Source organism: Vombatus ursinus, unplaced genomic scaffold (genome assembly GCF_900497805.2).
Source record: "Vombatus ursinus unplaced genomic scaffold, bare-nosed wombat genome assembly UNPS02014798.1, whole genome shotgun sequence".
Lineage (NCBI taxonomy): Eukaryota > Metazoa > Chordata > Mammalia > Diprotodontia > Vombatidae > Vombatus > Vombatus ursinus.
This window is the reverse complement of record NW_020954576.1, coordinates 21,389,094-21,405,326: the sequence shown is the minus strand read 5'-3', so window position 1 is coordinate 21,405,326 and position 16,233 is coordinate 21,389,094. Positions and strand designations below refer to the sequence as shown.

General features: G+C 41.2%; 1 protein-coding gene across 1 annotated transcript in view; it reads right to left on the bottom strand.

Annotated features, from left to right (window-relative positions):
- The window catches only part of LOC114049737 (kinesin-like protein KIF26B), a 605,544-nt gene that overhangs the window by 380,304 nt on the left and 209,007 nt on the right, over positions 1-16,233 (bottom strand). The window lies entirely within an intron of this gene.

The following is a 16,233-nucleotide window of genomic DNA, read 5'->3' as shown; positions in this document are numbered from 1 at the left end:
GGCTTTAGAAGTCGGAGTTTGTAGTTTATACCAGAGACATGAGCAAAACAGTTTACTGAGTAGGGGAGCTACATGGTCACTCACATAGGCACACACTCGTTTTTGGTGAAGGCGTTTTTTTTCCCTAGAAATCATAATGAACAGATTCACAATTAAGTCATCTGCATCCTTCCCCCTTATGATTAATGACCCATGTTAGAGGGATAGCTAAGGAGGTATGTAAGGATGGAGTTTAGGACTATGAAAAAAAGCATTTATTCTGCAAATAGCTATTAATAGCTATTTATATCACATGTTACATAGAGTCCTCTATGGGCCCATGCCACCATGTGGCAGAAACTCTGCCCTTTGGCCATGGCCATGGACCCAGAGAGAGAGGTGGAGAGAGGGGGAGGGGGAGGGGGGAGAGGGAGAGGGAGAGATTCCATAGTTACGGCATTTCTTGGGGCTGGTTCTCCCCTCCCCGACTGCCATGGAAACCAGTGATGGATCACTTTCTCTTCCAAGGCAACTGTAGCTGAGTTGTGATGGTCTCTGCTGTCTGCCTCCTCACTTCATCTCTACCACCCAATTTGCTGTTGTGTTTCTCTTAGCTCCTTTTAAAATTTCCCATATACTTTCTCTATGTAAGTTGTCTTTTGATTCCCAATCACAGTGTAGAGAATATCTTGAGGCACCTCAGAGACCTTCCAGTCCAACTCACAACCGTACAAAAATCCTGTCTGCAATATACCCCATACATGGCAAGACAGTCTTGGCTTAAAAACCTTCAAGGGGGAATCTACCTCCTGGGGCAGCCCATTCCACTTTTGGACAGCTCTTACTGGGGCAGCTAGGTTGTACAGTTCAGAGTGCTGAGCCTGGAGTCAGGTCCCTGAGTTCAAATCTGGCCTTAGATGCTTGCTGGCTGTGTGACCCTGGACAAATCACTTACCCCTATTTGCCTCAGTTCCCCATCTATAAAATGAGGGCACGTGGGAGAAGGAAAGAGCAAACCACTCCAGTATCTTTGCCAAAAAAGTCCCATAGACATAAGTCAATGGGGAAATGTAGAGCTGGACACAACTAAACAACAACATATTTCCTATATGGAAATACTAACTATATCTGCTGCAGACAAATGACCATATTCCCTCAGTCTAGTGATTTTAGGAGAAGTAGGAGAAATGAGAATGGTGGTGGCTATGGAAAGCAAACATGGGCAGGCCCACTGCATCTTTATTAGGCCACATTGAATTCTTGCAACATAATGCTTTCTATGAATAACTGGCAATGTTCATCCTATCAAAATGCAGGCAAGCCAGGCCAGCCAAACCCTGCTGATGATTTCCATACAATAGGGCCCATGACTGTGCTATATGAAACTAGGGGAGGAGTGTGGGGATGGTGAAAGGGCTGAGAAGAGAAGACAGAAGATGTGGAAGAATGAGAGTAGGCCAAGAGATCCTTGCTGGGGGAAAGGGTGGGGGTGGGGGGTAATTCATTATGAACTCTAGGATTTTGTTTTCACTGTTTAACTGGAGTGAATTGCTCTTCACATTAAATGATTAATTGATTAATAAATCAGGAGGCAACAGTGGAGGAGTGGCCCGGGAGGTAGGAACTCAAGACTGCCATATAACATTATGGAAAACAATGGGGTTCATGGTTGATCAAATCTCTAGCAGACAAGGAGTCCAAAGACTCCCACCATCATAAGTACCACGTGACAACTGGCCTGTAGGATACCTGCTACCGTAAATACTTTTGTCCAAGAAAATTTCAGTCATCTCACACAGTGGCCAAAAACACTGCATAATTATTTTTCATCTAGATTTAGGCATACATATCCATTCTTTTATCCAACAAGTATTTATTGAGCATTTACTCTTGGGGAGGCAGTATGATATGGGGGGGGGGAGATATCAAACTGAGCATCAGAGAACCTGGGAGAAAATTCTGCTGCTCAATCCCCGTGAAATCCCAGTCAAATCACTTAGCCCCTCTTGACCTTAGTTTCCTTATCTGGAAAATGAGGGGGGGTGGACTAATGACCTCTATGGTCTCTGCCAATACTCTATCTAGGATCCTATAAGAAGGCTTGGGATTAGTAAACCTGGCTTTAAATATTAATTTGGATACTTACTACCTGAAGGACCTTAGGCAATATTATTGGCATCGTTACCGTTATTGTTGTTATTATCACTATTATCTGGTTCTCATCTTTTTTTGATGATGTTGAGATAGAAATGATCCAAAGACAAGTTTTTATATTATTATCATGTTTTATATTCTAGGGACTATTGGGTAAAAATGATTGTACCTATCTATTTACGAGCAGCTAAGCTGTGTAGTTCACAGAGTGCTGGGTCTGGGGTCAGGAAGACCTCAGTTCAAATGTGGCCTCAGACACTTAGTAGCCGTGTGACCCTAAGCAAGTCATTTAACCCTGTTTGCCTCAATTTCTTCATCTGTAAATGGGCTGGAGAAAGAAAATGGCAAAACACTCTAGTATTTTTGCCAAGAAAACCCCAAAAAGGGTCACAAAGATATGACTGAAATGACTAAACAGCAACATCTATTTGTTATAATTAAAAAAGAGTATTTGGATGAGTTCATCTGGTATAGGTATGTAGTTTATCTAAAGCATTTTCAGAAATATTCTGATAGCAGACAGAGCATTGCCATTATCATCATCAGGAACAATAACAACAACAATAAAACAAATGTATGTGGCACTTTGAGGTAACTCAGCAAATACTTCCTAAGTACCCAGGTACGAGGAACTGTAGGGCAGCTAGGTGGCACAGCGGACAGAGTGCCAAGCCTAAAGTCAGAAAGACTCATCTTCCTGGGTTCAAATGTGGCCTTAGCTGTGTGACTGTGAGCAAGTTACTTAACCCTGTTTGCCTCAGTTTCCTCATCTGTAAAATGGACTGGAGAAGGAAATGGCAAACCGCTCCAGTATCTGTGCCATAAAAACCCCAAATGGGGTCGTGAGGAGTCGGACACACTGAAAAAATGACTAAACAAAAATAATGATAATAGCTAGTATTTTTATAGCACTTTAGGGTTTACAAGTTCTTTATAAATATTATTCCATTTTAACCCCTCAACAGCCCTGAGAGGTAGAGCTAGTATTATCCCCACTTCATAGATGAGAAAACTGAGGTAGGTAGCCAAGTAAGTGTTTGAAGCTAGATTTGAACTTGGGTTAAGTAGTGAGTGGTGGAGTCAAGATATAAAGACAGAAAAGACACGATTCCTAACTCCAAGAGGATTTTAGTCTAGTAGGACTTTAAATACAACGTTTTCACTCCCATTCATCTCAGAAGTATGGGGCACGCATTTGATGGGGAGTTTCAAAGGATAATGGACATGAATATGACACTTTAAGGTTTACAAGTATCTCATTTTATTTGCATAACCACCCTGGGAGGTAGGTGCTATTATCATCCTTATTTTACAGATGAGAAAACTGAGGCAGGCAGACATTAAGTGATTTGCCCAGGATCACACAGCTAGTATGTGTCTAAGGTGGGATATAAACTCATGTTTTCCTAATCCCAGCACTCTATCTACTGGGCAACCTAGCTTCCTTACTATTATCATCATCACCATTATCATTGTTATTCAAAGGAACAAAAGTTGTGACTCCTTACCCTTTCCTCATTCTCTTCATCATCATGAAATATTTACTGAGGATCCATTTATATCCTATGTGGGTGGGCTGTTCATAAGCAAAGAGAAAAGCCCTGTTTCCTGATCTCAAGGAGGGCCATAGGATTTACAGGTCAGGAAACTGAGCATAACTCATGATCTGAAATGGCAGCATCCATGTGGACAGCATGTATATGGTCTCTTTTGTGGTTTGACCTGCAGTCCATCTATCATTAAATTGAAAGAGTTGAAAAATGCGTGTGAATGTGGTCATTGGATAGGAGACTTAATGTTTGTGGTTCTGGTGATATAGAAGTTATCATTATCTGGCTTGCATTCTGCCAGAGATGGCTGGGAGGGTTCTGAGCATCCCACTCCTCAAAGGGGGCCAAATCTAAAAGTTAAAAAGTTAACAGCTGCTAAATCAGAGACTCCATGACACCTAACTGATATAGAGTTTAAAGTGTGGTATTGGTGACACCTTGCAAATAGCTACAGAAAATTATCCAACTATCCATGCTTGAAAGGGAAGGCTCTGTTTCCTGAAAAAAATTTTGGTTGTTGGTTTGTGAATTTAATAAAACTCTTGCCGATTACCTTCCTTGTATTAGGAACCCTCATTACCAAAGGGATTGAATGTGGGAGCCAGGACTGAGTAGCACTTGGCTCACAGAAACAGTCAGGGTTTAGATATGACCACCACAAGGCCTCGGGAAGTTATTAAATCCCTCAGTTCAAATGTGCCTGAAGCTGGTTGATTTTTATCACAGTTTTCTTTCTTCCTTTTTTTTTTTTAAAGATATCCCCACTATTTACTGACCCCAAGGCAGCAGGTAGAAGACATTTCCACCCAGTCATTTCAGTTCACATTATGTGGTTATCTTTTGAATTGGAAAGTGTCATTGCTATCTGTGTGTGCAGCTGTACCTGAAAGGGTTGATAGGCAGAGGAGGGCCCTATCCATGTGAAGGACAGGCGGTCTTTAGTTTGTGGCTGAAGTTACTGTGGCCAAGAATGTGTCTTTGCTTCCTAGGCTGCAAGATGGCATATAGTCTCATTGCTACATGCCAAGTTAATTTGTTACCACTCGGGGTGATGATGTTTATTATTTTGAGATAATATATGCAAAGTGCTCTGCAAATAGTGAAACTCTATATGAATGCCAGATCTGAAGGGCACCATGGCCCCAGGCAATTCTATAAGACTATAAATTGGAGGAAAAATGTTTTTTAAAAGATGTTAATCTGCTTTGGGAAAAGGACTACTCAAGAGTCGTCCACACATATGAAATCACAGGGCCAGTACTAAGTGTCATTTCTACTAATAATAGAGGCAGCTGGGGCTAGTAAATGAGCAGCTAGGTGGTGCAGTGGATAGAGTGGCCAGGCCTGGAGTCAGGAAGACTCATCTTCATGAATTTAAATCTGGCCTCAGACACTTACCAGCTGTGTGACCCTGGACAAGTCACTTAATCCTGTTTGCCTCAGTTTCCTCATCTAAGGAAGAAGGAAATGGTGAACTGTTCCAGTATCTCTGCCAAGAAAACCCCAAAATGGGATCACGATGCATTGGACATGACTGAAACAACTGAACAACAATGGGCTAGTAATTGCAGTCCTAGGCTTGGATGGAGGAAGATGCGGGTTCAAATCCTATCTCTGATCCTGGACTTAACCTCTATGGGCCTCAAATAACCCCCTAAAACTTCTCTATTGTCATAGAAGGATTGGAGAGGAGTTCACACACCAGGAATTCCTACACTGGCAAAATTATAAATTTTCCATATTCTACCAATAATATTACCTAATATTTAAATAGCACTTTGTATACATCATCTCATTTGATCTTCACAACCCCATTTCACACATGGAGAAACTGAGGACTAGAGAAGTTTCTTGCCCAGGATTACAGAGCTTATAAGTGATAGGGCTCGAACTCAAATCTAGGTCCCCTACTTCCAAATATAGTATTTTTTCTCTACACTAACACAGTAGGAGCAGTTTGGTGGCACAGTGAATAGAGCACCCACCCTGGAGTCAGGAGGAGCTGAGTTTAAATTTGACCTCAGACACTTACTAATGATGTGACCCTGGGTAAGTCACTTAAACCCAATTTCCTCTAAAATAAACACACACACACACACACAAACAAACACACACACACACACACACACACACACACATACAAATATATCAATACAGTTATCTTACGCAGACCTTACTTACACATATTTCTATATCGAAACACATGCAACTTATTATGATTTTCTGTTCCTAGATCAAGAAAGAATTCAATCCCTCTCCCTGAAGTCAAACAGGATAAAGACCTTTTACTCTTCCCCTCCAACAAGGCCATGACTGAATGGAGAATTACTCTTCTACCAGACATGGAGTCCTAAACCGAAATGAAATGAAATAATCTTCCAAAAAAAATAAGTCTTTGTGCTTTAACCCAACTAGTCAGTCATTCAATAAAAACTAAGTGCCTACTATATGGCAGGCACTGTGGCTAAGTGTTGGGGATACCAAAGAAAAATTAAAAGATAATCCCTACCCCTTAGTAGTTCACAATCTAATGGAGAAAGCAGCATGCAAATAACTATGTACAAACAAGCTATATAAAGCCACCAATAACATGAAAGACAAGAAAAAGTTTCTAACAATGGGAATGCATTCCCCTACCCACCCTCCATGATAGTAAGGCCTTCCATCACCTCCTCGAATTTCCTTTAAAAAACTCAGTAATGACTATGATGATTTATAAATTATAGAGAAAAAGAATAGACAAGGAGTCAGACAACTCCTTACTTACAGAATCGAGATGATAGGTTTAAACTCTTATATAAACGACAGCTTTTCCTATGAGTATTAACTGATAGGCCCTCCAACAGATCATCTGCAGGACCACACTCAAATCAAACCAAGCCTAAAACATTCAGGGCATCCAGTTCCCCCAGGGCCATCTTGTACTCTACATTATGAGAGAAAGGCAGAGACAGGCCATTAGAAAATTGGGGGTAAAGACCCTAAGAACTCTCTTGACCTAAATGTCTTTACTGTAATTTTCCTAGATTTGCTTGTTGTCTCCCCCACTAAATTGTGAGTTCTTTGGTAGGACTGTCTTTTGCTTCTTTTTGTATCTCCAGCACTTAGGACAGTGCCTAGCACATAGTAGACATTCAATAAATGTTTATTAACTTACTATGTTCTCCTCAGCTAAAAGACTTCACATCAGTAAGTTCAGGCTCACCAGTTATCTTCTTCTTACCCAAAACTCCAATAAATTATTAGAAATAGTTTCTCTTGTCTCAGGGCTCAAAGATTTTCAAGTTTTCCCTGAGTCCCTCCAAAACAGTCCAGGAAAATATGTGCCTGGGATTTCACTCAGGCCTCTGTGCCATGCCCCACAACCTGATCATAGGATGAACACAGATTTAGAATCAGCAAGGACCTTAAAGGCCATAGTATCTAACCCTCTCATTTTATAGATGAGAACACATCTCAATTGGATTAGGAGACCAGTCCAGGATCACAAAGCTAATAAGCATCTGGGGCAGGATTCAAATTCAAGTCTTCAAATCCAGGTCCAGTGCACCATCCACTATATTATGTGGCCACCTCAGAAACAAATCGGTGAAAAGAAAGCTAAGGGAAACCAACCAAAAGACATTTGGGGAATGGAAGTGAGGTGACTAGCTCAGAAAGGACATATCCACATCAAACCAGTTGGGTGGTTATAATTATCTTCTATCAAGTAAACTGCCAACTTTTATTGTGTGTGTCTGGGATAGTGATGAGGAGAGCAAGAAATCCGGCACCATCGCATGGGCCCACAAGGTCACTCCCTAATGTTTCTCATTACTTTCTTCTTTCATCTCACTCTCCTTGGAGGGGTAAGTTGTCCAGCAATAAATACAAATGCCACTTTTGAGGAATGGGTGATTCTTTTCCAAATTATTTGAGCCCAAAATGGCCTCAGCGTCTGCTCCTTTAAGGTCGGATGGGTCTGACATGATGCCAATAACTGCAGTGAACACTCAGGGTTTGCCATACAAATTCCTGTTGGTGTTTGCTTGCTGTTTATTATTCTAAGAGCCTCTGGTGACAGGTTGAACAAGATTTGTGCTGCCCTTCAAAGGCATTTTCTTCTTACTCTATTCCTAGACTATCCTCCTATATAAATGTTGTCCCATGATACTCTGAATGGTGGACCACATGCAGAGAATGACCTGTTTGTTTGCCACAGCTGGTTTCTTCCCATCAGATCAATGGGCCACCCCCTCAGCATCACTCGCATCTTTTTCAAGTCTCAGTTTACATTTTTCCCTAGAATATTCCTTTTTGTTTATCTTAATATCCCTGACATTTACTACCTGATTATTCTATCCCCATTAGGCATGAAGCCAATATTAATGTCTTGCTTCTTTTCACATGGAAATGGAGAAGTAGAAAACATGCCTTTGGTAGCACAAGAAAACCCTACTGGAGTCGAGACCCAGTGGCTTCTCCATTTCTGAAGGTCTTTATATAATCCAAAGATATCATTGAATAGATGCAACTTTTTCAGCCAGATGTTTCATCCCCTCATGTTCACTCCCCAACCTTCCTTTATGTTTCATTCTTTTCCACATATACTGGAACAGAAAAAGCCTTTTTTTTTTTTTTTGCTAGAGAGGGTAACCAAGATAAATTCAAGGACAACTATCACAAGAGTTTATTAAATGCCTACTATGTGCATGGTACAGGCAGCTAGGTAACTCAGTGGATAGAGTGCCAGGCCTACAGTCAGGAAACCTCATCTTTCCTCAGTTCAAATCCAGCCTCAGACACTGACTAGCTGTGTGACCCTGAGCAAGTCACTTAATCCTGCTTGTCTCAGTTTCCCAATCTGTAAAATGAGCTGGAGAAGGAAATGGCCAACCACTCCAGTATCTTTGCCAAGAAAACCCCAAATAGGGTCATGAAGAGTTGGATATGACTAAAAAATGACTGAACAACAACATGTACATGGTAGTATGTTAGGCACTGAAAATACAAGAACGGAGGAAGGGCGAGAGGAAGGGAAATAGGGAGATGGGGGGGGAAGATTTTTGTTCATCAAAAGCATACATTTCAAGGTATGTGGGAGAGATCAGAAAAGCTTTCCCTTTGGAGGGGGCACCCAGGTTGAGCCTTGAAACTTATAGGTAGGGGAGAGGGAGGAATATACTACAGGCAAAAGGATTTGATAATCCATAGCCCTTCCCAACTTAAAGTTAGCTATGAATATAAAACAGAAAAACATTGGACTTAAAGTGAGAAGATCTAAGCTTGAGTCCATCACTTACGGGCTATGTGACCACATACAAGTCACTTAATTTTGCTGAGTCTTTCTTCATTAGTAAAAATGTGAATAACGATATTTGCACTGTCTACTCTCAGAGGATTGTGGGAACTTCAAACATGATACTGTATACAAAGTACTTTGTAATTATAAAATGAGCTATTATTATTATTAACAGTGCTTAATTAACCCACACTGAATCTACATCATCTATCCATTACAGATAATCAAATAAACAAAACCAGAACTTATTCCCAGCCTTCCAGAAACAGATGTGTTTCCACCAACAAAGCAAATGGTCATCTCACAGAGACAATGGTTAAACACAAGTGGTCATTTGCTGAAGTGAGGACTTCAGTGGTTCATAGACTTACAGAATTATGGCCCCAGAGCTGGAAAGGATCCATACGTCTATCTGGCTCCATTCCCTCATTTAACAAATGAGGAAACTGAGACCCGTAGAGGTTAAATGATTTTCACTACCCGGGTAGTAAGCATCAAAGATAGAATTTAAACACTGTCTCTGACAAGAGACAGGAGGAGAAAAACAATTATCGTCATATTGTGAGGCTTCAACACACACATACATTCTGTGGAAAATACCCAGATCTTTGTACCATGTGTTATGACTTAAAAATGGGATGGATACAAATTCAATTCCATTCAATAAACATTTATTAAGTAAAATACATGTAGAGCTCTCTTATGCAGAACTTGAAGAAAGATAGATGAAACAGGAAATTCAAAGCTAGAACAAAGGTAGAAGGATGAAGATTTTTCTGAGGACACATTTTATGAAACTCTACCAGGTCCACCCCAGGGAAAATCTATAAAGATAACAGATACACAATGGTAATGATGATAATGACAAATAATAGCCCACATGTAATAATGCTTGACAGTTCAGCAAAATACTTGTGATATTTTATCTTATTTAATCTGTAAGACCACCTCGTGAGAAAGATAGTTGAAATAATCAATTCTATTCAGATGATAATTATGTGATAATTATACCTTACACTTAAGATGTGCAAAGTGCCCTACATAAATAATTTCAGTTGATCCCCACAACAACCCTGTGGGGGAGGTGCTTTTCTTGTCCCCATTTTATAGATAAGGAAACTGAGTCTCAGAGAGGCTAAGGGATTTGCCCAGAGTCATATAACCGCTAAGTATCTGAGATGGGATTCAACCCTAGGTCTTCATGACCTCAAGTCCAGGATTCATTGGATTGAGTATTTCACAGACGACTTCTAAATCTCTATGTTGTTGTTGAGTCATTTTCAGCTGCGTCTGACTGTTCATGATTCCATTTGGGGTTTTCTTGGGACTGGAGTGGTTTCCCATTTCTTTCTCCAGCTCATTTTACCGATGAGAAACTGAGGCAAACAGAGGTAAGTGACTTGCCCAGGGTCATACAGATAGTAAGTGTCTGAGGCCACATTTGAACTCAGCTCTTCCTGATTCCAGGCCTGGTGTTCTATCCACTGCACCACCTAGCTGCCCAACACAGAGATAGGAGTCCTAGTCATTTCAACACACAAAACATTCAGTCTGAAGGATTCAGCTGTTTATGCATTATAGGCTCCTGCATATGAAGTTGGAAGGAGGGAACTGGATTGATATAGCAGCTTGCAGAAACCTGTGAAAAATGTTTCAGGTGATTTGACTTTTTCTATCTTCAGAAAGCATAATTCTAATTCACACTTCAACCTCCTGGGAGCTGCTCACAAACTACTCCAAAGACTGTGAAAGGTGTTGTTAATCATAACCATATAAAGCCTTTAAAAAAAATGTCCTGCAATATGTCCTGGCTCCCAGGCTACACAGTAAGCTTTTTAAGGACAAGAATATTATACCCTTTTGCCTATAAGCACCATGCCCTACCCGTAGTTAAGGCTGTAACTAGGACAGGACAATAGAGTTTTGTCTGGAGTGTCAACATTTAGGCAGCATTGACAATACCTGTAGTCTTTTAGCAGTGCACAAATAATTGAGCTTAGTGCCTAGCTAGCATGAACAATCTGTTTAAAATAATCCACCACGTGGCAATGTTTCCTACCAGCTACCAGTCTCAGCATCTGTGGGTATATTTCATACAGCTTGCCCCAGGTGTAAAAATTGTTAGGTATGCATCTGCCTGGCACTAAGTAGAATTCCCTATTCATGTTAGCCACTCAATAAACCTTTGAGGATGCTGAAAATGACAAAGAGAGTGCCAAAAAAAAAAACAGCTCAGAAACTTAGAGAAGAAAGTGAAAAATGTATAGGATCAGGTGATAGGCTCACAGAAATGTTAGAGGTAAAAGGAACATGACAAATCATCTCATTTTACAAATGAGGATGAAACTGAGACATGATATGCCCTCACTCTCACAGGTTAAAGATGACAAGATTTGAAAACAGGTCCTCTCCGAATCCAGCAATCTTTACTGTTCTGGACAGAAACTCTTAGTGTTTTCCCCTCCTGTACTGATATGTTTGTGATGGTACATTGAGCCATCTTTTGTCTCAACTCTTACCTAGCCATTGGTCATTGAACTGGCATGGCGTTAGACAAACTCAGACCTGGGAAAGACTTTGATTTAGAAAGGCCAAGGTCACCCACTACATCCTGGGCCATAGCCAGCCATCTTAACTTTTGTCTTACCACTGGACTTCAATGACTCTGGAGGAGAGAGTGAGGCCAATGACTCTACACAGCTCTGCCCCACTCATGTCCAATTAAAATGCAACTTAAGACATCACCTTCATGATGTCATTGGCCCTCTTCAAGAATGAAGGATGAACAACAATTCCTATAGAGCTTCCAGGGCAGCTAAGTGGCACAGTGGATAGAGTCTGGAAGATGTGAGTTCAATTCCAGCCTCAGACACTTACTATGCGACCCTGGGCAAATCACTTAACCCTATTTGCCTCAGTTTCCTCATCTATAAAATGAGCTGGAGAAGGAAATGGCAACACACTCCAGTATCTTTGCCAAGAAAACCCCAAAAAGGGTCATGAAGAGTTTGACACAACTGAGAAACAACTGAATGACACTAGCTCCCAAGTTAGCCAACACCAGACATGGCCAGTACAAACACTACTTAATATGTTCTGAATCAAGCAAGGAAACAGATTACCACTGAGCTAGTAACCACCCCCCCCCCAAGTGCTGGGATGTGTTGGTAAATGTTTAACAGCTGGCTCTCAGAGGGAATTTTATATATATATATATATATGTATACTGGAAACATTTATAAGTTTAATCATTACTAACATTTTCTCCACCACTTTAATTTTAGACAATCCACAAAATAATAAATCAAGCCCTGACTTGCAGCGTCCACTGAATTCTGAGGTGTAAATGCTCAGACTCAAAACTTAACAATAGGCTTGAACTGTTTCCAGGACATCACTATTCAAGTGGGATTGCGTAATAATGTGGTTCCTTATTTTCTTCAGCTACTTGTAAAAGGCTGAATGATAGGGGTCATTCTTTCCATGGAAAACAATGGAATTGGGTGAGCTGTTTTTCAAAATAAATTAGAAGGCAGGATGGAATGTATCCCCTCTATACAACTATCAAGGCAAGACAAATTTGCAGTAGGTTCTGGATTCATAGGTGGTTTTTCTTAATATTCTTCTCCACCTGAGCACTGCCATCCTCTGCCTCTAAGAGAATGAGGGGAAAAGAAGGTATACTATATAGCAGATGCATTTGAATGTAAATTCTTTGAGGACTGTCGTTGCTCAAGTCATTTCAGTCGTGTCTGACTCTGTGACCCCATCTGAGGTTTTCTTGGCAAAGATATTGGAAGGGTTCCTTCTCCAGCTCATTTTACAGATGAGGAAACTGAGGCAAACAGGGGTGAGTGACTTGTCCAGGGTCACACTGCTAATAAGTGTCTGAGGCTGGATTTGAACTCAGGTCTTCCTGACTCCAGGCCTGGCACTCTATCCACTGTGCCACCTAGCTGCCCTCCTTAAAGACAGGGATCTTTTTATTCTTTGCCTCTGCATGCCTGGGGCCTAGCACAGCATTTAACAAGTAGCAGGAGCACAACAAGTGCTTCCTGATTGATTAGTTGATAATGCAGCTGTTGAACCTCGGCCCAGCCCAGGTTGAAAAAGGGATGTATTAGGGGACAGCTAGGTGGCACAGTGGATAGAGCACCGTCTGACCTCAGACACAAAACACTTAATAGCTGTATGACCCTGGGCAAGTCACTTAACCCCAACTGCCTCACCAAAAAAAAAAAGAGAGAGAGAATGTATTAATGAATACAGTTTACAGCATAACATGGAAAAGCAGATTTACTAGGTCTCTTACGTGCTTCCCCTTATCTGAACAGCATAACAAAAAAAATCAGGTAGAGATGCAGTATTAATCACATTACAATGAAATTTCACCTGTAAATTTTCACAACCTAGCTAGGGTAAAATGCATTTCCTTATGCAGTCTTTCATGTGTCATCAGGTGGCAAATGGATTTATTTTCTAGTTGCAACTGGTTGTATTAGCATAAAGTTATTAAGAAGTCTGCTAATTATCTCATTATACAATTGCCTAATGGTTTCTGCTTTCATTAATCTGTTTCATATGCATGAAACAATGTATGAATTCACTTGGCTGGGTTTCCTTGGACTTGTAACTATGAGATGAGATGCCTCAAAGGGTTTTAATGGGATCAAGGACATTTTAATACAAAAACAAAGTTCTGATCATGTTGCTCCCCTGCTCCAAAAACTTCATCAACTCCTCATTGACTGCAGAATTCAATCTAAATTCCTTGTTATTCAGTTGTGTCAGACTCTTCATGACCCCTTTTGGGGTTTTCTTGGCAAAGATACTGGAGTGGCTTGCCATTTCCTTCTCCAGCTCATCTGACAGATAAGGAAACTGAGGCAAACAGGTATAACTGACTTTCCCAGGGTCACACAGCTAGTAAGTGTCTGAGGCCAGATTTGGACTCAGGAAGATGAGTCCTCCCGACTTCAGGCCTGGCACTCTATGCGCTGAAAGAGCAAGGGGGCTTGCCTCTAGCAAGAATGTGAGGGGCAGCTAGGTGGTGTAGTGGATAGAGCATAGGCCCTGGATTCAGGAAGACCTGAGTTCAAATCCGGCCTCAGACACATAACACTTACTAGCTGTGTGACCCTGGGCAAGTCACTTAACCCCATGGCCTAGCCAAAAAAAAAATAAAAAGAATGTGAAACAACCCCAGACAGTCTAAGGGCTTGTATCTTGCTATAAAAAAAGAACAAATTTGTTGGGCAGATCCTCTAGGGAGGAAATATGGGAAAACACAAACAAGACAAGAAAACATAGAAGGGTTTGCCATCTGCAGCCATGGAATGAGCTCCCATTCCAAAGAAATCACAGCCCCATCAAAATCTCTCCCCTCTCTAATCCATCCTCCGCATAGCTACCGAAGTGATACTCCTAAAGCACAGGTAATATCCACGACACCTCTCTCCTCAAGAAGTCCCAGTGGCTCCCTATTGCCTCCACAATCAATATAAATACCTCTGTTTGTTTGTTTCACTTTTAAAGCATTCTCAATCTGGTTCCATCTACCTTTCCAGAGTTATGGAGAGTCATTTCATATGACCCACAGTCCAGCCAAACTGGCCTACTTCCTGTCCCTCACACATTGACGTTGAATCTCCCATCTCTACGCCCTTGTAAAGGCCATCCCCTATGCCTGGAATGTACTCCCTCCAGCTCTTAGAATCCCGAGCTTCCTACAGAACTCAGCTCAAGCACTCCCTGCTACATGAACAAGATCTTCCCTGATCCTACTCACAGTCACTAGGGCTTCCCCCAAAATGGCACCTAGTATTTAGTCTGTATATAGCTTCTATCTGCTTATATATGTATCTCCCCCCTACCTACCTTCCCCCAAAAAAGAATGTAAATTCCATAAGAGATGGGACTTTTTTCTGGTCATTGGAACCTCATGGACTAGTAGAGTGATGGGAAAGGAATAAGCATTCATATATTATATATTATATATTATATAAATATGCAGTAGTGCCAGGCACTGCATTAAGCACTTCACAAATATTATCAAATTTGATCCTCCAATAGTACAATCCCTGGTATGCTGCAAGCACTTAAATGCCTACTGAATGACTAATGGATTGATATGTTATTATAATGGGCATCTAGGTGGCACAGTGGATAGAGTGCCAGGTCTAGAGTGAGGAAGACTTGAGTTCAAATCTGGCCGCAGACAGCTAGTAAGCTAGCTGTGTGACCCCGGGCAAGTAATTTACCCGTTTGCCTCAGTTTCCTCATATGTCAGATGAGCTGGAGAAGGAAATGGCAGACCACTCCAGTATCTTTGCCAAGAAAACCCCAAAAGAGGTCATGAAAAGTCAGACACAACTGAAAACGACTAAACAACATATTATTATAAGCTAAACATCACAATGTGCCTCTTTGACTTCACCCTAAAGCTGATCCTCTAGGCAAACCAAGGCCAGGAGCATCAGACAGAGCTACACAAGGGAAGAAGGGTTATTTTTCAAGCAGAGGTGGGAGGATGCCTACATATAGAAAGTCCCTATTTATAACCGCCCTGTTGTTACAACTGCCCTTCATTCCTCTATGATTAGGCATTTGAACTTTACATATATTTTAAAGAGCTTTTTCTGACTTTTGTTTGTGGGCCCTGCAATATTGCAGAGGGTTGTTCAGTTTGAACAGTCCAGCAGTTGACTCCCCATGCCCCACTTCTGGAATTGGTACCCAAGTGGATTCACAGTATCCTATTCACATGGTCGTTTTTTTCAAGCCTAAATCTCTGGGCTGTTGGTCTTAGACCGGATATGAAAAGTCCCAAAGGGAAAGTACTCGCAGCAGGTATTCAATGAATGCATTTAGAGCTTAGAGGAGCCAGACATTTCCCCTTTCCTTACTACAAACACATACACACACATATACATACATACACACATGCATACACGCACCCCTCTTTCTAAGCCAGTCAATGAGAAATACCTGGACAATAAGCTCTTGTACAGAAGGCCTTACAGCAGGGATCTCTGCTCTGTGAGCTCTGAACCCAAATCCCTGCATAAATCCTAATCCCATCTTCTCCTCCCCTCAATATTGCCATCATCCACTTTTCCCTATCATCTGTCCTAAAAAAGGTAAGGGCAGATAAGTTCAAGAAGCAATTTGCCTCTTTAACTTGTGTGGTCTAAAGAGGGCTAAGATTACAAAAATCTTTTCCCAAATATTCCCTAAGTGACTAAAAAGGAGAAGGGGGGGGGGAAGCAG